Genomic DNA, 26,150 nt, shown 5'->3' with positions numbered 1-26,150 from the left:
TTAGTCTATTTTCACCTTCCTCTTCTCCTTTTTTTATTCCCTCCACTGGCTTCAGTAGCTTAGTCCATGCCAGTTGTTTGGTTTGTGTTCACCTTCTGTATAATTGGTTCTGAAAGGCTTAAGGTAAACAAAGAGGAGCAACCTGATAAACAACTGCTGCCAGAAAGCCAAGCACAATAAAAGATAGCAGTAAGGAGCAATATTTGAGAGTAGGATGTAATTTTAAAGGTCAATAATGCACCAAGGAAATTTTGCCTGAAGCATGGCTCACATTGATAACTGAGAGTTTGGTATCTTTGGATTTTTTTTTTTTTTTGTGAACTGCTAAATGAGTTTAACAGCCTACCTCTGAGTTTATCATTCTATCTCCCATATCTTGCTTCAAGCTAACATCTTTCCTTTTTCTTCTTCTTCTTCTTTCCAATTTATCATCCAAGCTGTTAAAGTCTTTTTGCACGTCCTGAAGTTCATCTGTTTAGCGTTTATTAAAATTATTTTTCATTTCTAGATCTGGTGGAGTCAACATGTGCCAGGGCTCTCAGTAGCCACGATAGCAAGAGTGAGTTTTGCCTTTAGATTGTGAGGCAGTGTGGTCTAGTGAGAAAGGATCAGCCCCTAGCAGATGAGAGCTGTTTCCATTTCTGTTAACATCTTACTGTGTGACCTTGGACAAGCCATTTCACCTCTCTGGACTTCTGGTTCCCCCTCCCATTCTTCCTCTGTCTCTATTTAAACTGTGAGCTCTTGCAGGTAGAGTCTGTGTGTTATACCAATAAAATAAAAACCAGCAGGATCTTATTAAAGGGGATAAGACAAAATGTCACATTTATTGTGAATACAAAAAGAATCATAGTAGGCAGTCAGTTATAGCTATAACATTTCATTCAGTTTCACATTCATTCACACATTCGTTCATACACACACACAGGTTCTGCAGCTGCTGTATAGTTACCAGTCCTGAATGTAGCTTGAGTTCATGGCTTGGGTTCGTAGCTTGTGGCAGCTAACTGGCCAGGAAAGACGGGCACAAGGAAGAGCTGGGTCTCTGTTGGGCATGCACCGATGCCCTTCCATGTTGGCAGCAGAATGTTACCCTTCAAAGTCTTCCATCTCACCCATTCTTTTTGTAGGCTTTAGTTTGAATCCAGAGTCTATAGATCTTGCTCTGTCATGCTGCCTCTGGGTTTGGTGTGATTGATCACCCGTCAATTGCAGACATGACTTTGAGCCTAGGACCTGACTTTGATGTTTCTTCAATTGTACTTTTATTCTTTTCTTTTGAGGGTGGACTCCTCTTACTTTGTCAGGGCTGTTGTCTGCATCTTCAGCTCTTGGATGTTTACACTTTATTTCATCAGGACAGGCTGGAGCTGGAGGTTGATTCCATCATCCATACATACCTCATTCACACATCTAAACTAAACTAATAGTAGGTTTTGCAAAAATGAAGGTTGCAGCAAGCTTTTACAAAATGAAGTGAGCATTTTAAAATGGAGTTTGGGACAAGTTAAAATGGAGTTTGAGTTACAATATGGACAAGTGTAAGGAATGGCAAACAGTGAACAGAAGTTACAACAGAGACAAGTATAATGACAAGCAGTGAGCAGAAGTTACAATGTTGAAACTGGTTTCAGAGTAGCAGCCGTGTTAGTCTGTATTCACAAAAAGAAAAGGAGTACTTGTGGCACCTTAGAGACTAACAAATTTTGAAACAGTGTAAGTTTCAGCAATTTAAGCAGCAATTGGATTGAAAGTGAAACTCAATTAGCCAGTTATTGGGGTAACTGGTTTTATGAATGAATGTTGTTTCATTCATAAAAATTTGCTTATGAAGTTATATTAATAAAGTGAACAATTAAAAACAATTTCATTGATCAGTTCTTACACATGTGTCTTACATTGTGCCTAGTGTAATGGAACCCTGATCTCAGTGGGGTTTCTGTCATTGGGGTCTGATTATCTGAATGGTGTAGGACACATGGATTTCATTCAAGAGTTCGAGAGTTCAGCTAATCAAGAGGGTAGGAGCCATTCAGCAGAGGGATTGCCTCCCCCCTGGCTTGAGGCTCTTCGTTCTCCTCCAGGCAGTCTCTGCTCTATTATCCGCACCGATGCATCATCCAGACTGGGGACAAGGAAGGGATTCGGTTAATGCAGAGGTTCAGATAACATGTTTTCAGATAAACTGGATTATACTGTACTACTCATCATATTAAAAGCAAGCAGTAAAGGGAACCCTCAGAGCATGAGGAAATCCCCAAATCTGCATGTGCAAATGAAAAATGCAGATGCAGAATAGGAAATTAAGAGGCTGATTCTCCACTGCTCAGTACCTTGTCATCATTTGCTTCTGTACAAAATGAGTGTAAAATGCTACCACTCCGATCCAGTAGCATTTGAAACTCTCTTTGTATTCACTTTGCACAGGAGTAAATGACAACACAAGATACTAGGCAGTGGAGAATCAGCCAAGGTGTATGTCTACCCAGTGTTGTGAGTACCTTTGTGAGATGCTCCCTTATCTTCTGCAAAGCCCGGGTCATCATGTATGTGACTAGAACCTTTCAGATGTCCTCAGCAAGGGCCTGGGATTTAGCCCCCTCGATAGGAGCTAGGGTTAGTGCGTGCATAGCTATTCATTTGCCTATGATAGGGGTTTTTTGGCTTGGGTTATACAGAAGGTCAGACAAGATGATCAGAGTGGCTCTTTCTGGCCTTACAATCTATGACCTCCCTCATTGTACCAATATATTTCTACAGACACAGACCACAGGCAGATTGCACAGCTCATGCCAAGTATCATGCCTTAGAGGAAACAGGACTATAAAGACTGAAGATATATTGGATGTATCTTTTAATTAAAGCTTTGGAGAGACTCCTGAGCCAATAAAAAAGCCCATAAAGCATTCAAGTAAAAGCCATTACTATTATAAAGTTCTAACATTAATATTACAAGACTTCTTGATTTTTTAATTTGGTTGTTGGGGTTGGTTATTTTTTAGACTCTTCCTTGTATAGGGCTTGTCTCTGCAAACAAAGGTCAGAGGAAGATTGCATTTCCAACTGAGCTCACTGCATCTGACAGGCAAACACAAAAGGCAGTTAATACTATTAGCACTAATTAATACTGCTAAAAGAACAATGCCCAGAAGGCAGCCACATATGGATCTTAGCAAAGAGAGATTATTTTCTTGTATTAACTAATTATATGGTGCTCTAGGTGATTTCTCTCCATCCTCACAGTGAGATATGGTAGCACAATAAAGTGTCAAGGCTTTAAGTTGGCCCTATCTAGGACTCTGTGAGCCTAACTGCTATTCATATACTCATGTTATTAGGCTTTCATGACACCAATTACCTTCCTATTAAAGATCTGAATTTCCTGTGCAGAAATTCACTTTTGCCTTTTCATTAAGGTTTTATTTTGTACCTAAATACTCGGCTCAGTAAAACTCAGCAGAAAATTCAGGCCAAATTGAAGTGTTTCTCAGGATGAGTAAGGCTATAACTTCACTGCAAAAGAACAACAACAAAAAACCCCAGGTATTGTGGAGTTTTTTGCGGCGGAGTGGGGGTTACAGCTGGATAACCTGAATTAACTATCCCACTGTATAATCATAAGTGGAGACAAGGTTCCTCTAGTTTTTAACCATAACCTTGGTGAGGTCAGTATTACTACCCCAGCATTTGCCTACAATTATGAAGGTTGCGGATTCGAGTCTCACTTGATCTCACGCTGAAAGGCTACTCCAGTTCAGCCAGCTGCAAAATGGGTACCTGAACCATTGCATTAGGGGAGTCAAAGGCGACCGGACGTGATGCTGGCCACATCGTTACCTTTTGTACCACTGACTATGAAACTGACGTGCCTTAACTGCATCAGCCTGCTGAGCCATTGACTTGGGGGACCTTTGAGATGGTTGATCCGGGTAGTTTACCCCACAGTAAGAGAATAGGGCCTTGTCTCCACCAAGATTTTACAACTAGTTAGTTAACATATTAGTTCTCCTATGGTAAAAATGCACCTTTTTTGAAGACAAAGCCTGAATGAATGCCTTATGCTCTGAATAGGGCCCTCAACCTTTCAGAATAAGCCTTGCAAGAATACTAGATCAAGATTGTACCCAGTTAGAGCAGGTCAGAAGTTTTGTTGTTGTTTAACAAAAAATGGGATTTTGACATAATGGAAATGCTCATGAAAAAACATGTTGTTGCTGAACATTTTCTGGTTTTCATTGAAACCCAAATTTCATTTTTCTGTCACCTTAAGCCAAACAGTTTCAGTTTTACACCAAAACATTTAAGTTTTCAGTGGCTGAAAACTGCAGTTTTCTTTTGAAATGAAAGGAAGGGATTGGAGTTATTACTATTCATCCAATCATCAGGTTGTAAAAGAAAAATATAGGGTGGGGACACGATATCTAAGGCTTGCGTATACAACGGTTTTATGATTAGTGACAACACAATAAAGTCCCTCCATGTTACTGGTTACTCTTCCGGCTGATTGTCTCCATTTCATTAACCTGACTTTGCATCAGGCTGTGGTGGCCAGTTCATCTGTCTCATTTACCCCATCTAATTGGTCCAGCACTGTATGTACACTCACCAGGGTTGCAATATCAAAGACTTGCACACTTGCACACATATCAATGTCCCCCAAAGTAACAGTAAGCTGTGTGTGGAGCCCTGCATGACTGTGTTGTTTATGGTAGCCTTGATTTGAATGTGGTCTCATTGACCCCAAATTCTTAATTGTACTAAAAGGTATCTTCTTACATGATTTAATACACTGAGGCTTTTCCTCATTACCCATAGGGGACAGGACCATGTCAAATCATAGAAATATAGGGCTGGAAGGGACATCAAGAGATCATCAGGTCCAGCCCTTTGCACTGAGGCAGCACCAAGTAAGCCTAGACCACCCCTGACAGGTGTTTGTCAAACCTGTTCTTAAAAAAAATACTTCCTTAGAAGCTGAATTTGAGAAGCTGCCCATCCTTTATGATATCAGGAATTTTGCCTTACTTAATGCTTTTGAGTGTTGTGACTATGATGGTTGACACATATCTCCTATAGGCAGAGCAAATAATTTTCCTGCCCAACTGTCGAATCATAAAGTCAGACCCCAGGATATCTTTTGGTTCCAATAAAAGGGGACACACAAAAACATGAAGTCTAAACATTGATCCTGTTGCTACCAGAAGAGGTTAAGAAATTAAAGGAACAAGGTTACTTGTAAAATTTTCAAAAGCAAAGGGTTTTCCTGAAGAGAGAGGAGGAGGAATACGGGGTGGTTGTTGTGGGTGTTGTTGTTGTTTTTACATATATAGGATTTAAAAAAACCCACTATATCTGTTAACATATTAAATGAATCGCCTTCAACTAATAACGTACATTACCAATAAACAAGAAATGAAACATCCTCTCTCTCTCTCTCTCTCTCTCTCTCTCTCCTCTTTCTAATGCTTTCATTTACCCCTAAGGGTTTTATTTTGCTCTTTCTCCTACTTCCCCTGCCATACTTTGAGGTCAGAAGGATGTTGAGCAGGATTTTGTTTTTACCCTATTTTCATTTATTAATTGACCTTTTCCATTTACATCAGGCATAGTCCTTTTAAACAGATGCTGAACTTTATAAAAGCACTGATAGGCTCAAAGGGGCAGCTAATTAAAATGTATAGTTTAATTGCTAAACAACAAAGCCAATTGACAGTAGTTACTTGTGTTTGACTTGCATTTTTCTTTAGAGTTTAAGATTGATTATTCACATTTAAAATAAAAAAATCAATACTTTAAATGTAATTTTTTTTTTTACATTTTTTTGTCTTAGGACTGGGAGCCAGGGTCAACAAATATTAATAGTCATTAAACCAAATTTTAGATTAACAGCAATTTGTTTATCTGTTTCTTTTTTTACAGACAAAGACTTCCAGGAAAGACACTTTTTTTTTTCTTTACTGCAACATGTTGGCCTCTGGCCAAAGAGTCTTAAATGACATTTTTGCCCTTTGCTCTTCACTATCCCTGTCAGCTTTTCAACTTGGACCTAATGATTACGCAGGAATTACACTTAACCGCAGAAACCACAGAAACATTTAATGACTTAATACCTTTATCATTAAATTATATGGTGCATTACTTGAGTAATACCTTTATTCCAACGAGGTTACTTTATCTCACCTTTACACCTTAGAGACTAACAAATTTATTTGAGCATAAGCTTTCATGAGCTGTAGCTGTAGCTCACGAAAGCTTATGCTTAAATAAATTTGTTAGTCTCTAAGGTGTCACAAATACTCCTTTTCTTTTTGTGAATACAGACTAACACGGCTGTTACTCTGAAACCTGTCACCTTTACAGTGATTTAACTCTTTAAGGATTAAGGCAGATTCTTATGGGAATCTTTTGAAAGCCAGTTTATTTTAGACACACATTTTACATACACCTCCATCCTCCTAAGCAGGGAGTTTTTGTTAAAGCCTTCCACAATTGTACAAATGTGTTGCCTCGCCTTTTAAGTGTTCTGCTTAAAATTTAGATTAATTTACTTAAATTAATTTTTAACTTAGACTCATGTGATTACATGGACATCTCACTCCCTCTGCAGAAAGTGGGGTGATGTGCATGGATCACGCCCAAATGTCATTTTGCAAAAGCATTTTATGGCAAATTCACATTTTTAAATTATTTAGTTGGATAGCAGCAATTTTTACCTGCTTTTTAACCAATAGCCAACTGTATTTTTTTTCAACTTAATGTAAAATTTGTTAAAACCACACTGCTTTTCTTTTTAAATTAATCATTTTGGTTAGAATTAATATTACAATTTTCTTTTAGGAGTTTTGTCTGGATCTCTTATTAGACTGATGTTGTTTTTATTCCACGCTGGTAGTTTCTTCAGATAATCTTTTTTATTTGTGCTTGTACTTCTACTCAGTAACCATAGTTGGTCCCACTCATAGTCAGATTTCTGATAATAAGAAATGTTTTCCTTATGGGACCCAGATAGGGTGGAGCAGAGAGTCACAACACTATGGGCCCCGTAGCAGCGATCTGTCCCTTCAATACATGAATTTGCTGCCTTAATTCTTCCTGCTCCTTTTTACACCTGATTCCCCTGTAAAATGGCATAAGTACTTTTTAAATGCTCAGCTTGCTCTTTCTAGGATGACCAGATGTCCTGATTTTATAGGGACAGTCCAGATATGGGGCAGTCACACTTTTTCTTATATAGGTGCCTATTACTCCCATCACATCCTGATTTTTCACACTTGCTATCCAGTCATCCTAGCTCTTTTCAGCTAACCTCCTGTTCTATCTCCTCTCCCCATCCTGTGGTCTCCCATGTTTGCACTGATCTTGGCAGTCTTTTGAATTTCTCTTTGATTTCTTGTACATGGTAGGCTAGTGAAGCATTCAGGCCTCTAGCATTTTTCTAATTGCTATTTTAATTCTACATTTTGCTGCCTTTCCTTCTCTAATTTCTCCCCCAGCTCCTTAAGCTTCCCCTTTATTTCCTTTACCCTGTAGTCGCAAGCTATGGCAACCAGGAGAAGACACTGCATTGCTTTGCCTTTAGTTCTCTGTCCTGTACCTTTCCTTTAATGTCCTTTGCAAACAGTGATTCCATGGGACCCCACGGGTCTGGGTGGCACACAGTGTCCAACGCTCTGTCTGCACCTCCACAGAACCAGATAAACTTTTTAACTAATGACTCTAGAGTTCCCTTAACTTAATAAACTGACATTATGCTACTATTTTTTACTGAGGGTGGTGTTATGCCTTTCTCCCTTCTCTTCTATTGATATATGTATTCATTTTGCTATTATTCCTTTATGGTGGTTCACCAGGCAGTGTTTCACTTAGTTATTTTATATGTTCTGGTTAAGCCCTTATCTCTTATTTTGATGCTTCTGTATCTATGTATCTGATCTGAAAGGAGGGTGTGCTATGCTCCCGAACATCCAGTCAGAGTCCCACCTCTACTCTAACTAGTCCTGCTCCTGGCAGGTAAATTGCAACTCCATCCTGCCAGATCAGTCAATGGCCACCTGTCAAGGTCCCTGATCTTGCACAACTTATTGATAATTAATAATAGATCATTAATAGATAATTAGTAATATATTGATAATCAATAACCAATTGATAACCAATAACTGAGAACAATTTTAACCAAGACTGCATGTTTAGTGAGCGGGGTTTTCCAAGAGTCTCGTTCCATTTAATCCTAACAAACGGATAAATCAGCTTTGAATTTATTGATTCAACAGCAGTTTTAAAAATACACTAAAGATTATTGCTCAGCAAAATTCCGCTTCTTACAATTAGCTCAACTGCAAAGCACCAGGGGACCCTAGCTCCCAGATGAATCTTAAGTTCTCCCTTTGGACTATCGCACAGTTTTTTTTCCTACACACTGTGGACAGATGCATAAAAAGACAGGCATCCTGTTTCCTGGTGTAATTTGGTGGTCTGTATCAGACATCAAATAACATCCCATCTTGTGCTTCATCTATTGGACATTGATCCATAAACATTCAAGATCATTTTCTTCTGAGTTATTAGTGACTTGGAAAAAGGTAATGACATTTTTTGACAAAGCCCTGGTCTACACTATGAGATTACGTTGAATTTAGCAGCGTTACATCGATTTAACCCTACACCCGTCCACACGACGAAGCCATTTTTGTTGACTTAAAGGGATCTTAAAATCCATTTCTGTACTCCTCCCCTATGAGGGGATTAGTGCTGAAATCGACGTCACCAGGTCGAATTTGGGGTAGTGTGGATGCAATTCAACAGTATTGGCCTCCGGGAGCTATCCCAGAGTGCTCCATTGTGACCTCTCTGGACAGCACTTTCAACTCAGATGCATTAGCCAGGTACAGAGAAAAAGCCCCAGGAACTTTTGAATTTCATTTCCTGTTTGGCCAGCGTGGCGAGCTCATCAGCACAGGTGACCATGCAGTCCCAGAATTGCAGAAGAGGTACTGGATCTGATTGCTGTATGGGGAGACGAATCCGTGCTATCAGAACTCCATTCCAAAAGACTAAATGCCAAAATATTTGAAAAAATCTCCAAGGGCATGATGGACAGAGGCTACAACAGGGACCTGCAGCAGTGCCGTGTGAAGAGCCCCAGACATGCCGCTTCTATGATGAGCTGCATGCAATGCTAGGGGGTGCCCCTACCACTACCCCACCCCATCTGTGGATACCTGCAAGGGGGGAGTCTCATGCAACAGGGATGAGGATTTTGGGGATGAGGAAGATGAGGAGGAGGAGGATAGTGCACAGCAGGCAAGCAGAGAAACCATTCTCCCCGACACCCAGGTACTGTTTATCACCCTGGAGCCAATACCCTCCCAAGACAGGCTCCTGGACCATGAACCCGGAGAAGGCACCTCTGGTGAGTGTACCTTTGTAAATATAATACATGGTTTAAAAGCAAGCGTGTTTAATGATTAATTTGCCCTGAAGACTTGGGATGCATTCGCAGCCAATACAGCTACTGGAAAAGTCTGTTAACGTGTCTGGGGATGGAGCAGAAATCCTCCAGGGATGTCTCCAGGAAGATCTCCTGGAGGTACTCCCAAAGCCTTTGCAAAAGGTTTCTGGGGAGGGCAGCCTTATTCCTTCCTCCCTGGTAGGACACTTTACCCCGCCAGGCCAGTAGCACATAATCTGGAATAACTGAATAACAAAGCATGGCAGCATATGGTCCCGGTGTTTGCTGGCATTCAAGCAACATCCGTTCTTTATCTCTCTATGTTATCCTCAAGAGAGTGATCATCCCAGAGAATTGCGGGGGGGTGGGAAGGTGTAGTTGGGTTTGTGCTGCACATTAACCCAAAAACCACAGCCCCTCCTTTTAAATGGCCAACCCAACGGGTGCTTGGTATGGGAAAAGAGGGCACCTCTGTTTGAAACCATTTCCACATGTTATGAAGATTGAAGAAGCCGAAAGACTGTGGCTTACCATGGCTGCCTGCAAGCCGAATTCTGTTGCCCAGCCCTGCATGTGTGATCTCTCATACCAAACCGGCAGGCCCTCAAAATAAGAGGCAAAATGCAACCTTATACCGAAAGCACATGTGCTTGTAATGTTAACAGCTTGGTTCACCGTGAAAGAGTCTACCCATTATTCTCTAAAATGTGTCTTTTTAAATACTACTCTCCCTTTTTTTCATCCTGCAGCTGCAAATGTTTCAACACTCCCCCATCATCTCTGTCACAGAGGCTAGCGCAGATAAGTCAGTGAAAAAAACACACTTGCGATGAAATGTTCTCTAAGCTCACACTGTCCTTCCACACTGAAAGATCCCAGCAGAATGCGTGGAGGCAAACAATGGCAGAGTACAGGAAAGCAGAAAATGAACGCAAGGACAGCAGGGACAAGCGAGATGAGAGGTGGCAGGAGCAAGAGGAGAGGTGGCAGCAGCATGATGAAAGGAGGCAGGATGCAATGCTGAGGCTACTGGGCGATCACAGTGATATGCTCCGGCATCTGGTGGAGCTGCAGGAAGGGCAGCAGGAGCACAGACTGCTGCTGCAGCTCCTGTGTAACTGCCCACCCTCATCCCCAATTTCCATAGCCTCCTCACCCAGACACCCAAGAACGCGGGATGGGGGGGCCCATCCGGGCACCCAACCACTCCACCCCAGAGGACTGCCCAAGAAACAGAAGGCTGGCATTCAATAAGTTTTGAAGTGCAGTGTGACCTTGTCCTTCCCTCCTCCCCTCATCCACCACCCAACCTGGTGCTTCTCTCCTTCCACACCCCTCCCGGGCTACCTTGGCAGTTATCCCCCTATTTGTGTGATGAATTAATAAAGAATGCATGATTTTGAAACAACAATGACTTTATTGCCTCTGCAAGCAGTGATCGAAGGGGGGAGGGCGGTTCGCTTACAGGGAAGTAGAGTGAACCAAGGGGGTGGGTTTTCATCAAGGAGAAACAAACAAAACTTTCACACCGTAGCCTGGCCAGTCATGAAACTGGTTTTCAAAGCTTCTCTTATGCGCAGCATGCCCTGCTGTGCTCTTCTAATCGCCTAATCTGGCTGCACATAATCAGTGGCCAGGCTATTTGCTTCAAGCTCCCACCCCACCATAAATGTCTCCCCCTTACTCTCATAGATATTCTGGCGCACACAGCAAGCAGCAGTAACAATGGGAATATTGGTTTTGCTGAGGTCTAACCGAGTCAGTAAACTGCACCAGCGCACTTTTAAACGTCCAAATGCACATTCTACCAACATTCTTCACTTGCTCAGCCTGTAGTTGAACAGCTCCTTTCTACTGTCCACGGTGCCTGTGTACGGCTTCATGAGCCTTGGCATTAAGGGGTAGGACATCCCCAACAGTTATTTTCTGGTCTGGGAAATAAGTCTCTTCCTGCAGCTTTTGAAACAGACCAGAGTTCCTGAAGATGTGAGCGTCATGTACCTTTCCTGGCCATCGCATGTTGATGTCGGTGAAACGTCCCTTGTGATCCACCAGTACTTGCAGCACTATTGAAAAGTACCCCTTGCGGTTTTTGTACTGGCTGCCAAGGTGGTCCTGTCCCAAGACAGGGATATGTGTTCCGTCTATTGCCCCACCACAGTTAGGGAATCCTATTGCAGCAAAGCCATCCACTATGACCTGCACATTTCCCAGAGTCACTATCCTTGAGAGCAGCAGCTCAGTGATTGCGCTGGCTACTTGGATCACAGCAGCCCCACAGTAGATTTTCCCACTCCAAATTGATTTCCAACTGACTGGTAACTGTCTGGTGTTACAAGCTTCCAGAGGGCTATTGCCACTCACTTGTGAACTGTGAGGGCTGCTCTCATCTTGGTATTCTTACGCTTCAGAGCAGGGGAAGGCAAGTCACAAAGTTCCATGAAAGTGCCCTTACGCATGCGAAAGTTTCGCAGCCACTGGAAATCATCCCAGACCTGCAACACAATGCAGTCCCACCAGTCTGTGCTTGTTTTATGGGCCCAATTGGCATTCCACGGCATGAGCCTGCCCAATTGTCACCAGGATGTCCAAATTGCCAAGGGCCGTGCTTTGAGAGAAGTCTGTGTCTATGTCCTCATCACTCTTGTCACCATGCTGCCGTTGCCTCCTCGCCTTCTTTTGCAGGTTCTGGTCCTGCACATACTGCAGGATAATGTGCGAGGTGTTTAAAATGCTCATAACTGCGGCGGTGATCTGAGGGGGCTCCATGCTTGCCGTGGTATGTCATCTACAGGAGAGCAGGAGAGTTGCAGCAGAAGCGGTGGAGGATGACAGATGCCATGAGAATAGATATTTATAGAGAACGATGAGAGAACCTGCGAGGTGGATCCATGAGAGCAGGAGAGTAGAATTACAGTGGAAGCGGTGGAGGATGACAGTTAGCACCGCGCACATTTCCCGAGGAAGAACACACGTACCCCGGAGCCCATGACAGACAACATGGAGAAATTCGCTATTGAGACAATAGCAGCAGAGCAGAGTTGCAGCAGAAGCAGTTTATGACTATGATTAGCGGTCCTACTGCACCATCTGCTGCCAGCAGCACCCAGGACACAACAGTGGCGGTGTCAGTGAGGTGAGCTGAGCAGGCTGCGTGCTTGCCGTGGTATGGCGCCTGTGCGGGAAAAAAGGCACGAAACAATTGTCTGCAGCTGCTTTCGCGGAGGGAGAGGTGACTAACAATATGTACCCAAATCCACCCACAACAATGTTTCTGCCCCATCAAGCATTGGGAGCTTAACCCCGAGTTCCAATGGGTGGCGGAGACTGCGGGAACTGTTGGATAGCTACCTACAGTGCACCACTCCCTAAGTTGATGCCAGCCAAGGTAATGAGGACACACTCCGCCGACATAATGCGCTTAGTGTGGACATATGCAACTGACTGTATAAAATCAATTTCTAATAATCGTCTTCTATAAAATCAACCTAATTTCATAGTGTAGATATACCCAAAGAGTCCTATTCTCCCTCCTCATTTGCTCACTCAGTCCTTCCTAAATGGGTTATAACCATTGATTTTAGCACTCCAGTTGTGTGCATCATCTCACCAGGGTTCAGTAGTACCAACTAGACTGAATGTATACACCTAAATGAGCAATTCCAATTCCCTTTGTTTGTTACCCAGACTCATAGCATTGGTGTAAAGGCAATTAAGGAATTTCCTCTCTTCATGTCCTTTGGTTCCTTGATTAATTTTGTTCTCAACATCTTGCTTAGGATGTGCATATATTCCCTCTTTTTATCCTACCCTTTTGTTATTAATTTAACACTCTCTTGACTACTCTAGCCAACTTGTCCCCAAGGAGCTTTGTTTCCATTCTACTGAGGTGGAGGCCATCCAAACTATAAAGTCCCCTCTCCCTATAGAAGGTGGACCTATGCTCCATAAAACCAAAACCCTCCACCACTTACCTAGTCAGGGCTTCACTTTCAGAATATTCTACCTTCTGTCTTCCTTTGCTTGCGGGACAGGAAGGATCTCAGAGAAGATTGTTTGGACATTCTAACCCTCTGGCCAGTTCCCAGGAGCTAAAATAGTGCAATGACCCTTGATGGATAGACTGTAAAACATAGAAACCAGAATCTAAACATAAATAAACAAATGACTGAAACTCTGTCAAAAACAAGCCAAAGTGTAGTTGTCCCTAGAGCTTCAGAATGGCAGCAGGTAACCCTCCTGGCCAGGTATGTCTGCTCTGTTCAAAAATCAGGCGTGTTCTTCTGGCAATGCTTCCTGTGTTCAGTAGGATGTACTGTCTGTTCCCAGTTACAAATTAATAGATTGTTCAGGCCAGAAGGGATCATTACAATCATCTCATCTGACCTCCTGCATAGCACAGGCCAAAGAAACAAGGGGTAGGAATAAATGGTCCATTTTCACAATAGAAAGTGGTAAAAAGTAAGCCCCCCTCCCCAGAATCTGTATTGGGACCTGTCTTGTTCAACATATTCATTAATGATATGGAAAAGATGGTGAACAGTGAAGTGGCAAGCTTTGCAGACGATATGAAATTAGTCAAGACAGTTAAGTCCAAAGCAAACTGTGAGAAGTTACAGAAGGATCTCACAAAACTGGGTGACTGGGCAACAAAATGGCAGATAAAATTCAACATTGATAAGTGCAAAGTAATGCACATTGGAAAAAATAATTCCAACTATACATATATAATGATGGGATCTCAATTAACTGTTATCATTCAAGAAAGAGATCTTGGAATCACAATTGATAGTTCTCTAAAACTTTATCTCAATGCGCGGCAGCTTTTCCTAATAGAAAATAAGACAGAAAATATCCAAATTCCACTATATAAATTCATGATGTGCCCACACCTTGAATACTGCGTCCTTTTCTGGTCCCATCTCAAAACAGATATGATGGAACTGGAAAAGATTCAGAGAAGGGTAACAAAGATGATCAAAGGTATGGAACGGCTTCCATACAAGAAGAAACTAAAACAAGTATGGCTCTTCAACTTAGAAAAGAGATGAGTTAAGGGGTATAATAAAGGTCTATCAAATCATGAATGGTGTGAAAAAAGTTAATAGAGAAATGTTATTTACCATTTCACAGTACAAAAACTAGGGGTCACTGATTAAATTAATAGGTAGCAGTTTTATTACTAACAAGAGGAAGTACTTTTTCACACAACACACAACTAATCTGTGGAACTCATTGCCATGGGCTACTGTGATGGCCCACAATTCAAAAAAGAAATGGATAAGTTCCTCAGAAGCTGTTAGCCAATATGATCAGGGGCACATCCCAATGCTTGCGGCAACCCTAGACCTCTGACTACCAGAAACCAGGAGTGGAAAACAGGAGTGGATCACTCTATAATTGCCCTGATCTGTACATTTGCCCTGAAGCTCTGGTACAGGCCACTGTCGGAGACAAGATACTGGGCAAGATGGACCACAGTCTGACCTGGTATAGCAGATGTTATGTTCTTATAGGTAAGATATCCCGTGGTGCACTGTCATTAGTGCTAATGAGAACTCTCACCAATGGATCCTTTACCATCAACTTCAAAAGCCTAACTAATTGTTAGAGTGACTTTTCATGTCTTGGCTTAGGGAAGGGAGCACACTGCCCTGTTGTCTTCCTGTCCCTTCCAGAACATTGTTTCAATTCTTCTGAGTACTGAATCCCCAACAAAGACTGTCCATCTTCCTTGGACTGTTGGAGAACTCTCTGTGGGCAAGCTTGCCTTTCTTACAGATTAGGCCAAGCTATCATCCACAGGTGGGTCCTGTATATCTCTCTGTACTCTTGGACCAGCTGGATCTTGAGAGGTATCTTCCATAGTTTCCACTTTGAGAACCTGATATGAAGTGGAAACTTTTAGCGGAGTGGAATTCCTCCTCTTCTCTCTGGTGGCTACGGCCTACCCATCCTCCTCTGTCTCCAGCTGTGAAGAATACCTACATGACATCTTGTCTCTGGTGGTTATGAATTGCCACAACTCCTCTATGACTTCCCATCTGTCTGATTCTTTGGTGGCCAGCTCCTTTCTTCCTTGAATCTGGGGTACTGATGTTTTCTGACTAGGAACTCTTCAGCTTCTCTGATTCTCAGTAGTGTCTCTACTTGCCCCTCCTGTCCAAAATCTTTTTCTCCAGAACAGCCACCAACTTGCACTTCATGCACAGGATATCCCTTCTGACTTCAGACAGGAAAGAAAATTTGGCTCATCTGTTGCAGGTGAAGACCATTGTCCTGATGCTGGCCATCTTGATACTGCGCATAGAGCTGAACTTGAAAGGAAAGCCTCTCACACTCCCTCTCCAAATGTCTCCTGTTTGTGGCCTCTGTTCATGGCTCTCAAGTTCATCTAGCAAATGCCTTTTTAAACCAAGCCACCCTGCTTAGCTCAGCTCCTCCCCTCACTCTCAGGGAGGTGATAAACTACTCAGAGACTTCAAACAGCAGCTACAAAGATCAGAGCCTCATGGCCTTTACCAAAGGCACCAACAAACAAGACCTCTCTCATCTGCGGACTCTGTGCTTGGAGGCACAATTAAAAAACCCACAGATGGACCAAACGCAACACTCACCAAGTCCTGCTGCCTCCAAACAAAGTCCAAACTACACCATCCAAAACTCTCCTATTAGCTGCTGCTGCTAACAGCTCTCATGTTCACCTAGCAAGTGATTTATTTTTATATCAAGTCACGGTGCTTTCACACCTTCTTTTGGAAGGCTATATTGTACTAGATATCTCAGGCTGATGTTTAGCCTACATTTTCCTTATCTTCTTCCCATTGCTTCCAATTATATGCCCTGTACCTGCTAAGTATTTATGGTTTGTACCTTTCAGCCATCACTTATAGGGTCATGAGGTTTCCACACAGATAAGCTAAGATTCTCCTTTTCTTTGTTTAGAAAGCAGTCCCTTCAGCTCCTTAATCATTACTTTTGAGTGTCTCTGAGCTTCCTTGGCTCTGTCTGCCTCTTTCTGGTAATGAGGTATCCTGAACTGAACACAGACAGGGACAATCAGCTCCTTGATGTATAGCAGGATGCCTCCACATAAACAGACCCAGTTCACATCTTCACACAGTCAGCAGCTTTCATATTGAATGAAAGGTTAGAATCTCCAAAACTCAGCAACAGTTGGGAAAAGTAGCTAAATATGGATTTTCCATGCCCTCACCAATTACTCTTACCTCTGTTAAATGCACTTGACTAGTCCCATTGTTGTTTTGCCATTGATTTCAATGGGCCCAGAGTTTGGCTGTTTCCTTCCTCGATAAAAGCAGTATCGTATTTTCAAAATGGAATGACATAAGCAGATTTTTGTCACAGAGCTTATCATCCCCCTGTCCTTTCTCTGTAGTCTTTGTGTAATAAGCTCTGCACTAGTACCTGAGCCTAAAGAAAGATAAACAGAGCTGGTATTAAACAACACACACAAAGCTATTTCCTGCTGCAGTGAATCACTCCAGATGATTCAGAATTTTCAGTTCATTGGATGTGGCTTAGATACTACCATTAACATTACTATGGACTGCTTCTCTTGCCTTGTCCTTCCTTTACTCTTTCTCTGCTATAATCTGCTGCCTTTTTGCTCAGCGTCCCTTATGCCTGAAAGAGACTCCCTGTTTCATCATGCCAGGCATCCAACACTCCTCCTTGGAATTCCTCCTCAAATCGGATATAATTCCATTACCCTTTCATGACTGATCTTTATTCTTTATGCCAGCCACTCATGCAAGTGTGCGTGGTCTTATCTTTGCCCAATAAAACAAAAATTCCAGTACTAGCTTGATGCATTTGCAATGATGAAATCCTCCCTGGTGGGACTCCATTTAAGTTACTGGGGTACCACTGAGGACAATTTAACTGACTATCTTTGCTATTCCATCCTCTTCCCCTCCCTGCACTGCAAATATCTTAATTAAGCTCTTTGGGGCAGAGATGCGTCATTTTATACATACAAGGCACTGGACCCACCTTATGGTGTAGTATAAATAAATAATAAAGGAGTCCTCCAAATCAACTTGTTGTGTGTTTCCAAGTATGTGGAGCCAGGGGGAAGTTAGTACAACGCTGTAGTAGCACTCAGGCAACGTGCAAGTATGCCCAATCTGCTTTATTATCATTAGTTAGTATTTGTTTAAACACAATGTGCTGTACAGGACAGAATTCCTGCCCCAAGGACCTTACTGCATAGATGTCAAGAGAGAATCGGTAACCCACAGGAGGGAGTTAACTTGTAGCTTAATTTAATTATCTTTTATTATTATTTGCTTCATCACCATCATCATCATCATCATCATCATCTCATTTCTTGAGGGCAACTCAGAGATTGAGCATTTAGGAAGGATTTGAACAAGTAGAAGTTGGAGGCCAATGGGCTGTGGAACGTCATTCAATGCAAAAGGGCAGCATATTGAAAGGCATGGAGATAGGAGTGGGAGAAGGAAACAAACAGGACTTCTAGGTTAGCACCCTTGGCAGAGAGAAGCTGGTGGGAAAACATGGAAGGAGACACTCCATTCTATAAGCCGTGGGAGAATTTTTCAACGCATAGAAAAGGGAGAACATTACTTTATGCTCTAGGCAAGGAGAGAGGAAGGCTGGTCTTATGGTTAAGGTTGAGACTCAGAACAGCTATGTTCAGTTCTCACCTCTGTCTTAGCATCTCTGTGTGACATTGGGCAAGACAATTTCTTTGCGCCTCAGTTCCCAACCTGTCAAATGTGCATAATAATACCTTATTTTCTCTCTCTTGTCCATTTATATTGAATGCTCTTCAAGACAGGGACTGCTTCTTATTATGTTTACATACTGTGCCTAGCACAATGAGGCCCCAATCTCAGTTGGGGAATCTAGGCCCTACTGTAATTACCTGTAGGAATACTAATAAAGGGTGCTAGTAAACTTGTTCAAAGAGGGGAGTGAAATCATCAGATCAACAGGTGAGAATGATCATTTGGATTTTGGAGAGCCTGGAGAAGGGTGATTTGGGAATTATGGAAGTTGGTGAGAAGAAGGTTGCAGTAATGAGTGGGAGATAATTAGGGCATGAAGGAGCAAGCATTTTAGCTGCGAAGAAATGTAGACGGGGTCATATTTTAGATATATTGCAGGTAGCAGTGGTTTGATATGTGCCTGCAATCTCTAGTACAAGATTAAAACATGGCTGATGATTACCTAGACATGTGTGCATTCTCGGGGGAGAAACACACCAATTAATGAGAAATATTGAACCTAGAGTCTATCTCAGTCCTCAAGACCTATTACCGATATTGGCAAGATGGATCATTAAAAGCAACACCTTTTGGCTTGATTTGCACAGCACCTGGAAGCAAAGGCAGCATGAAGATGGATGTGTTTGTTAAAAAAGAAAAGAGATTTCAAATGTCACTGTGAGGGTAGTGGGGGAGGGAGGGAGAAACAGCACCTTCCTAGTCCTGTGATGTGCACACAAATATATATATATATATATATATATATATATATATATATATATATATAAAAAAAGAAAAGGAGAAAGTTTTCTTCATTAATACTGGAAGTCCACAGATTGCTGAAAAGTAGCCCATGTTTTGGCTTCCTCAGAATAGACAGTCTGCTGATAAAAATCTGTCAAGGGCTATACCATAATTACAAAAATTACTCATATCCACACCCTTTCCTGACGGCTTAACTCCATTCTACCACAGCCTGCTCCCCATAATTCTGTTTGGCAGGGGGCAATCTTACTCTGTATTTGTTAACAATGAGATATAAGCATTTAGGAAATGTGAGATTTTCCTCACGTATAACATTTGCAACCTGTTACCTAAGCCCAGATTTCAAAGAGAGTTAGGTACCTAAATACCTATGAGACTCTGGGACAAAATGTCTGGGTGTTTTTAATTAGAAAATAAAGCCTCCCAGATATGAAGTGGGGAGATTTTCCAAAGTGCCACAGGATTCTAAGAGATCTTTTATAGGCCTTGGGACATGTGCTCTTAAATCATTCATTCATTCATTCTCCAGCTCATGAAGCATAGAGTGCATACTTCAGATCACTCTTTTCCAGAGAGCCCTGGGTGCTGCCAGTGTTGCAACCTGCTCTGTTTTAAGGCAGAGTTGAGCGAGATCAAAAGACATAACATCCCTTCAGAGTGTGCAAGGTTGTCCATAAGATCTTCTCCAACCAGCTTGAGTTTGCTCAAATGCATAAAGTTGGTGGACTGGCATATGAAGCAGATGGCGAAGCCACCTAATCCAGTATTGAATCACTTGCGAAGACATTGGAGGCTGGTTGGTCTGACACCAGACATCTTCCTTTGTAACGTGATGAAACCATCATATGCATTCAATACATCTCTTAAATCCCTTACATCATGTTTAAAATCGCCCCGTAAGTGAAACTGGACGTTGGTGGGACTCAAGAACTGTCTTCTTTGGGACCTAACTGGAATCCTTGTTCAACTGCTTCTCTTCTATTCAGTGTAGTTTTCATGACTGACCCATTCATGAAGATGGCATTACTGAAGCTCCTGAGTGTTTGGAGGCAGCTCTTACAACTTGAGGAAATCTCCTAGAAGTCCAGGTCTCGGGCCAAAAAGCCTATGATTATTTTAGTGTTACAGAAAAGCTGTCTGGAATTCTTCCTATCCCCCACCCCCTTGGACCCACTGACTCACTACTTCTCCTTAAATAATCATTCTAATACCTAATTCTAATACCTTACCTAGCTTAACTGGCATAATGATCTACCAACAGTAAAGCCCTTTGAAGATGAACGGTGCTGAAATGTTGAACAGACTGCCTAGCCCATGCCGTCCTGGGCATGACCAGCTCCTGGTCTAAAAGGAGGATTTTCATTCCAGATAATCCCAAAGAGTTGTACAGACTGCAGACAGTCTTTAACTGTTGCCTGAGCAATTGCAGAATGGTGCTCGAATGTGTATCTGGCCATTTGAAAGGCAGATGCTGCTGCTTATGGAATCATTTGGAAGCAGCAGAAAAAATGTCTCAACCATTATCGCTGTGTGCTGCACAATAGTTGTGAGACCAAGGGGGAAAGTATTACCGATGGGCGGGAAGCTAAGGTGCAGAGTCTTGCTCCGTGGTTCGAGCAACCAGCAAGGCATCCCATAGAAAACACTTACACCCAGGGGAATATTGTTTATATTTTTAGTCTCATGCTTGAGCATGCGTAGCTGTATAGCCAGCTGCCAATCTGCATTTGTACCTCAATGGAGAGCAGCATTGTTTGTGCCTTGACTGGGCATGCAATGTCTATTTATGCCTCATATAAAATATGAACAGTAGCCAAGCTTCTTTTCCTGTAACTGTCTCAGTAAACTGTTGTATGTCGCACAAATGTGGACTCCTCTGTTCTAACCCCAAAATACTTTTGTTTTGCTTGAAACCATTAAGCTGGACCTCAAGAAAACCGTTCTTGATGCTTAATTATTATATTTGCTCTTTTTAAATCTAGCAATTTATCACTACACTCTTGAATGAACTCATACAGGAAAATGATACAAGACAATAACACCCTATCACCTGTGGGTGAACAGTTTTCAAAAAAAGAAAAGGAGTACTTGTGGCACCTTAGAGACTAACAAATTTATTTGAGTATAAGCTTTCGTGAGCTACAGCTCACTTCATCGGATGCATCTTTGCTTTTTGCGAATACAGACTAACATGGCTGCTACTCTGAAACCAGTTTTCATAAAGCAATCACTCTGTATCTGACCTCTCAGTTCTCATCCTCAAAGGAAACCTACACCACACTTTTCAAAACTGAGCCTGGGAGCTTAAATTCAAAACTTTGCTAGACACTGAAAACAATGGTCCTAATAAAGACACTAGATTTATGGCTTATTACACCAATCTGTAACCTACTAATCCTCCCTTTTTGACCTATGGCTAGAGGGGTACTAATGGGCCACTTCAGTGTGAATGGTCCTTTAGAATATGTGCTAATTACTTATGCTAAACTATCTGTTCTATCTTGTATTTAACTCTGACAATTGGAATACATTTCCCAGACCTGAAGAAGAGCTCTGTGTAGCTTGAAAGCTTGTCTCTGTCATGAACAGAAGTTGGTCCAATAAAAGATATTACCTCACCTACCTTGTCTCTCTAATAGATCTTTTGATGGCATTCTTGAAGGGATGATTAGTAACCCTTGGGAAAGTGATGAAAATGTCAAGGATATGTGAGAAACAGGCAACCTGCCATTGCTAAGATGAATTCTTTGACTTGTTCTATTTTGCTTTGGAGAAAGAAGCTTATTTCCAATGGTGAATGTTCACTACTATACAGAAGAACAATGTGCCCACGCTTGAATCTTTCTCTTTCTGCTTTTAAACTACTGAGGGTGCTTTTTTGACAAATCCACAGACAACTTTGGCACCAATACCAAATAAACTGCAAGAAATCCTGAAAGCAATCAGCTGGAATGTGAAATATTCTTCAAACCAAACTTAACTCTATGGTTCACTGTCATGGGACCACAACCTTGTAACTACATCCTGCCAGTGAGCCTTGTGTAAAGCATCCCGACTGGAAACATTAGGAAATGCTGCATAAAAATTAGTTGCCAGAATAGAGCCAAACATTTGTCTTGTGAAAAAGTTCTTCATGCTTAGAGTTTGGAGGAGTGATACAGCATCTGTTATAATGAAGAACAGGGGCTAAATTGAAGAGTAATGACACCCTTACTTTTGCAAAGTGCTTTGATGTCTATGGGAGAAGAGTGCTGTGTATGTGCTGAGTGTTAGTTCAGTTAAAGTTGCAAGGAAGCTACAAGATCTGCTCTTTTCTTCTCTCCCTCCCTCCAGGTAAGACATACCCAAGGTTCTCATTATTTGTGATTAAGATTCCAAGTTAGCTTTCAGAGTAGCAGCCGTGTTAGTCTGTATTCGCAAAAAGAAAAGGAGTTCTTGTGGCACCTTATAGACTAACAAATTTATTAGAGCATAAGCTTTCATGAGCTACAGCTCACTTCATCGGATGCATTTGGTGGAAAAAACAGAGGGGAGATTGATATACACACACAGAGAACATGAAACAATGGGTTTATCATACACACTGTAAGGAGAGTGATCACTTAAGATAAGCCATCAGCAGCGGGGCGGGGGCGGGGGAAGGAGGAAAACCTTTCATGGTGACAAGCAAGGTAGGCTATTTCCAGCAGTTAACAAGAATATCTGAGGAACAGTGGGGGGTGGGGTAGGGTGGGGGGGAGAAATAACATGGGGAATAGTTTTACTTTGTGTAATGACTCATCCATTCCCAGTCTCTATTCAAGCCTAAGTTAATTGTATCCAGTTTGCAAATTAATTCCAATTCAGCAGTCTCTCGTTGGAGTCTGTTTTTGAAGCTTTTTTGTTGAAGGATAGCCACTCTTAGGTCTGTAATCGAGTGACCAGAGAGATTGAAGTGTTCTCCAACTGGTTTTTGAATGTTATAATTCTTGACGTCTGATTTGTGTCCATTCATTCTTTTACGTAGAGACTGTCCAGTTTGACCAATGTACATGGCAGAGGGGCATTGCTGGCACATGATGGCATATATCACATTGGTAGATGCGCAGGTGAAGGAGCCTCTGATAGTGTGGCTGATGTGATTAGGCCCTATGATGGTGTCCTTCCACACAAACTTCCTCGTGGCTGGACTTTACAAAAACTAGACAAGCCATTTACAAAACACACTTTGCTTCTCTACAAAAGAAAAAGGACACTAAGGTATATAAACTACTATATGCCACAAGGGGCCACAACAGTGGTTCCCGTAACCCACCCAGCAATATTGTTAATCTATCCAACTATACTCTTAGCCCAGCAGAAGAATCTGTCCTATCTCGGGGCCTCTCCTTTTGCCCCTCCACCCTCATGAACATGATACGGTTCTGTGATGACCTAGAATCCTATTTTCGACGTCTCCGACTCAAGGAATATTTCCAACACACCTCTGACCAACATATTAACCCACAGAGACCTTCCTGCCAACACTACAAAAAGAAGGATTCTGGGTGGACTCCTCCTGAAGGTCGAAACAGCAGCCTGGACTTCTACATAGAGTGCTTCTGCCGATGTGCACGAGCTGAAATTGTGGAAAAGCAGCATCGCTTGCCCCATAACCTCAGCCATGCAGAACACAATGCCATCCACAGCCTCAGAAACAAGAATTATAACATTCAAAAACCAGTTGGAGAACACGTCAATCTCTCTGGTCACTCGAATACAGACCTAAGAGTGGCTATCCTTCAACAAAAAAGCTTCAAAAACAGACTCCAACGAGAGACTGCTGAATTGGAATTAATTTGCAAACTGGATACAATTATCTTAGTTTTACTTTGTGTAATGACTCATCCATTCCCAGTCTCTATTCAAGCCTATTTCCCCATGTTATTTCTCCCCCGCACCTCACCTCACCCCCCACCGTTCCTCAGATATTCTCGTTAACTGCTGGAAATAGCCTACCTTGCTTGTCACCATGAAAGATTTTCCTCCTTTCCCCCCCCCCCGCTGCTTGTGATGGCTTATCTTAAGTGATCACTCTCCTTACAGTGTGTATGATAAACCCATTGTTTCATGTTCTCTGTGTGTGTATTTCAATCTCCCCTCTGTTTTTTCCACCAAATGCATCAGATGAAGTGAGCTGTAGCTCACGAAAGCTTATGCTCTAATAAATTTGTTAGTCTCTAAGGTGCCACAAGTACTCCTTTTCTTTTTGCAAGTTAGCTTTGTTAGAGCAGGAGTTCTAGCCTCAATATGCTGGCAAAATTCCAAATGGATAATTACTCTGTGACAATCTAAATTCCTCCTGAATTTTATATTTGATAAAGCACTTCTCACTTCGCAGAGTTACTGTTCTAAGAGTGCTGTCTTCCAAACCAGCAGTAGCTGCTTTTCAGTTTTTTTTGGGGGGGGGATAAATAATCCTCATAGAAATCTAATTTTTAATGAGTGTTTTGGGATCTTTGACTTCAAGGTGCTATGCCCAGTATAGTAAATGTCAAATATGTTTTTCATTTATTACGTGCATGGAATAAAATCCTATAGTACAAAAAAGTCCATCAAATGTGTGGTTTCAATGAGCAATGTAACCACAGGCGCTGGGGGAAAAAATGCTTTGGGCAATTCACATTTTCTTTCAAAAAAATAATTATATCAACAATCTGCTCCATAAATAGCTTTTAATGAAAGAATATTTAAAATGTGTATGATGCATATAAATATAAACAGCTGTTCACCTGCTGAAAATTCCATGAGCAAAAAATCCAAGCCAGTTCAACTGAAATTAATAAAAAGCTGTGAACTTCCTTGAAATGTGTTTTAAAAGTTTCCAGTTAAGTAAATAATTAATTGGTATGAGTTTCTGCTTCAGTTCAGCAATATAAACTTTTGGAGCAAGGTATACATGTCCTTTACTTACTAATGATTCTAGCGGATCAAAGCCCACCTATTACGATGACCAGATGTCCTAATTTTATAGGGACAGTCCCGATATTCAGGGTTTTGTCTTAAATAGGCGCCTATTACCCTCCAACCCCTGTCCCGATTTTTCACATTTGCTATCTGGTCATCCTACTACCTGTGTTAGGTAAGGCAGAACAGCTGAAGAGAATATGTAAACACCACAATAAAACTGACAGCAAGGATACATTAAGATGTTCAGGGATCTAGGGCAGTCTTCCCAAAATATAGTGCTGGCATTATTGTTTGTTGTCAGCAGAATGCTGATTAGTCACATATTGTTGGCTGTTGTCCTTCTTTCCAACTGATAACTCACAGTAGAATAAGCTAACAGTTCCGTAAAAAGTTTCAGAGTAGCAGCCCTGTTAGTCTGTATCCGCAAAAAGAAAAGGAGGACTTGTGGCACCTTAGAGACTAACAAATTTATTTGAGCATAAGCTTTTGTGAGCTACAGCATCTGATGAAGTGAGCTGTAGCTCATGAAAGCTTATGCTTAAATAAATTTGTTAGTCTCTAAGGTGCCACAAGTACTCCTTTTCTTTTTGCGAGTTCAGTAAAAAGTTTCCTACTGTGATTTTTTCAGAATCTCCAAGATGTTACTCAGTCACCGGTGGGAAGAGGAAGTGGTTCATGCAACCATGAAAGGGAGGGGAGTTGGTCTACGAGACAAAGAAAAAAAATGAAGAAAAGAAACAATTAAAAAAATCCTGCACATCATTCATTGTAACGTATTCAGTTGCAAAATGGGAAACGGAGAAAAAGGGGGGAAGGAGTAGAAAGAACATACTGGTTTAAAACCTGAAATTTTCAAAAATTAAAAATTTCCATGAAAAGCCTGAAATATGTGGAAGGGTAGTTACTTCAAACTTTTTCCCAGGTAGTTTTTTTTCTCTGATCGGCTCTGTGTATTTCTGCAGCAGGAAGGATTGTTTGTAAACAATTTCAAGTGTATACATTAGCTGAGGTGTCCAAAGTCTGCCACTGCTGGGCTTTAGATTTTTCTCCATGCCCACACTGACTGCAGCCAGCTGCTTTTCCAGCACCTTTTGGCTCTGAGGGCCCAGGCACCTCAAGCCCCAGTCTAGCTCTTCTGAGGACAGGAGCGAGATCTATTTCAGCAGCTATGTCCAGAAACATCTGCCCAGTGGTACTGATCCACATTAGATCGGAGCAAAATTTTTCATGCAAATAGGGTTTTTTGCTGAAAA

The 26,150-nt window shown here is 41.8% G+C and overlaps 1 long non-coding RNA gene across 1 annotated transcript in view; it reads left to right on the top strand.

Annotated features, from left to right (window-relative positions):
* LOC122459752 overlaps window positions 1–25,639 on the top strand; it is a 125,731-nt gene extending 100,092 nt beyond the window's left edge. Inside the window, exon 2 of the long non-coding RNA XR_006280629.1 lies at window positions 25,526–25,639. This is a non-coding gene — a long non-coding RNA (uncharacterized LOC122459752). The remainder of the gene's footprint in view (window positions 1–25,525) is intronic.
* The last annotated feature ends 511 nt before the right edge of the window (window positions 25,640–26,150 follow it).

This window comes from Dermochelys coriacea, chromosome 4 (assembly GCF_009764565.3).
Source record: "Dermochelys coriacea isolate rDerCor1 chromosome 4, rDerCor1.pri.v4, whole genome shotgun sequence".
In the NCBI taxonomy this organism is placed as follows: domain Eukaryota; kingdom Metazoa; phylum Chordata; order Testudines; family Dermochelyidae; genus Dermochelys; species Dermochelys coriacea.
Note: the sequence above shows the minus strand (reverse complement) of the source record. Positions and strands in the feature narration are given on the sequence as shown.